The sequence below is a fragment of the Manis javanica genome, chromosome 15 (assembly GCF_040802235.1).
Source record: "Manis javanica isolate MJ-LG chromosome 15, MJ_LKY, whole genome shotgun sequence".
In the NCBI taxonomy this organism is placed as follows: domain Eukaryota; kingdom Metazoa; phylum Chordata; class Mammalia; order Pholidota; family Manidae; genus Manis; species Manis javanica.
In genome coordinates, this window is record NC_133170.1 from 28,056,138 (window position 1) to 28,058,992 (window position 2,855).

The following is a 2,855-nucleotide window of genomic DNA, read 5'->3' on the forward strand; positions in this document are numbered from 1 at the left end:
TCCTGGACTCCCGACCTGTCTGCCCCTACTTCATACAGCCAATGGCTAGCGTCACATGGTCCCTACCTTGGCCTGGACCGGCTCACTCTGTCTTGTGCTTTCAGGAGCAATCAAAGCCCTTTTTAGAAAATATTTCCTGGGCTTCTGTGGCCTTGGATGGACAGAGTTTTCCACTAGGCTTTTTTTTTTTTTTTCCAGCCACACTGGCCCTTAAGAAGATGTTACTCAAGGCTCCACACCTACTTCAAACATTTTTAGGAGCCCTGGCTGGGGCCTCATGCCTGATTGCCAGGATCCCTACAGAGGAGCCCAGCCCTGGGCCTTCCCTCGGTCGCAGTTTTACTGAGAGCTCAGGGCCCCGCTGTCAGTGTGGCAATTCTTTTTCTCACACTGCTGGTTAGGCAGCTGTTGCTCGCAAGGCCGCCTTTCTGCCCAGGTTGCTTTTCCCATGTTTGTACCCCTGGTGGGATTTTCCCCCCTTCCTTTCCAAAGGCTTTGTCCCTAAGTCTCTCTGTCGCAGAACAGCTGTGCTCTGATAGTAGATAGAATGTTTTCTGTGCTCACCACCAGCTTATGAACAAAAGGGTTTTAAGAACCCTGATAAATGAACAAGGTCTCTGGGAAGATGAAATGTTACCAACATTTCAAACAATCACAATCCTTGTGCATCTCGAAGGCTTTGCCCTTTGAAAGCAGCGCCGGGTGGGTATTTGGTCATGGAGCCTTGGAGACTGGGCGTTTTTTTTCAGTCTCCCTATCGACCTGACATGGGAAAGTTAGTCAGCGATGGCCCTTCACTAGCATCAAAGCCCCGGGCTTGCTTTCCCAGCCGCTGTTTGTCCCGGTGAGACGCCTTTGGAGAGCTTCAGGCATCCAGTCAGTAGGGAGAGGCCAGAGCAGGCTTCCTGGTTTCTCTTACCTTCCAGGTGGAGAGGGTCTGTCCTCTGAAAGGGCATACAGTCCCCAACTTAGGATGGTTCCACTTAAACTTTTTCAGCTTTATGATGGTGCAAAAGTGATCTGCATTCCACCGAAACCTTACTTCGAATTGTGAATTTGGATCTTTTTCCAGGCTAGCGATCCGCCCTATTATCCCCCTTGTGATGCTGGGCAGGGCGCGACCTGCAGCTCTGCCAGCCAAACCATAACAAGGGGGGACAACCGTATGCCTGCCCTGTACCCAGACAACCATGTTGCTATTCACCTTCAGCGCAATATTCAATGAATCCCATGAGATCTTGACACTTGATTATAAAACAGGCAGTGATTATAAATCATTGTGTCAGATGATTTTGCTCAACTACGAGCTCATGTAAGTGTGCTGAGCAGGTTTAAGGCAGGCTAGGCTAAGCTATGATGTTCAGTAGGGTAGGTGTATTAAATGCATTTCAATTTAACTTGCAATATTTTCAATTTATGATTATGGATTTATTGGGACATAACTCCCTGATAAGCAGAGGAAGACTTGTCCTGGCAGCCACCTCAGCTTCACACTACCTGTCTGCAGGTGCTATGACGAGCACTAGACATTATTCTATTTCATCTGCGAAGTCTGCATTACCACCCCTCACTTTCAAGTGAAGAAACTGAAACTTAAGGAAGTTAGCTGACTGGCCCAAGGTCAACAAGAAAGTTGAATCAGTATTCAGATTCAGGTTTTCGGGACTCCAGGGCCTCTACTGTCTTTGGTAAAAATGTTATCCCTGAGTGTCCCACTAGGGATGGTCTGCCAGGGGCTGCTGGGCTCTTCTGCCATTCTTCGTGTATATAGGACCTCCTGCCAAAGGGAAGCTGAGGGGCTCTCCTTTCTTTAACTCTTCTCACCCATCCTACCTCCCATCCACACTCTCTGCAGTGTGCACTGCCTTCCTTAGTTCCCCACTGTAATGCCATCCGGACTCCAGGTACTGGCTTTGGTTCATTTGCAGCCCAGTTCAGTCGCAGCCCACATTCACTCCCCAGCACAAGCTTCTGCCTGGGATGGTGCGCTTGGGAACAGGAAGGTCAAGGCTTGAAGTAAAGTGACAGATGGAAAGAAAAGCCTCTCCCAGCCCATAGAGCTCCGTGAAATCCTTCATTATAGGATTTCCCTTGTCAGGACTACAAGGAGAGAAGCCCTGAGGCTCACGGCAAAAATCTGTAACCCACAGAGGCACCACATACACGGACGGGACGCTGCCCATTGCAGTGAAAACACGGCTGCCCATTGCAGTGAAAACACCTAACGAGCAGTCCCCAGGGTGGGGGTGGCAGGGTGATAGGGGAGGAGGAGGGCAGAAAGGAAGGAAAGGAAAGAGAGAAACCATCAGCGCTGTGATTTCATTTCCTGCCTGTTGGCACCATGCCTGCTCCCCTCCACAGAGATCAGAAGAGGTCTTAAAAATACAGCCAGAAAGATTAAGTCTAGACCCAAAGAAAAACATCAAACTCGCTTGAGCCTAGAGATCCAGGAACAGATGTTCAAGGCATCTCCTTCCCTAGCAACCTTCAAAATGAGGGTTTGGACTCCTCACTGGGGGAAGTTGAGAGATGGGTGGCACAGAGGCAGAGGGATGGACTCAGTCATTCTGGTCCTGTAGATTTAGGAATGAGTAGTTATGGGTTAGGTGCATAAGTGCATTTTCAACTTGAGGTATTTTCAATGTGCAATGGGTTTGTTGGGATGCAACATGTGGAGACATTCTTTTCCTAAGCCGGAGTGGGTTCTGGTCAGTAAGTCCACACAAGAAACTTCCCAGAGGTCGGCGGATATGGACTGAACCCCAAAAACTCCTGTCTCGGGCCACACACACTGTGCACACCTGCTTCCCAATCTTCTCTAATTTCCTCTACCGTTTGAAGCTTCCCATTACCCC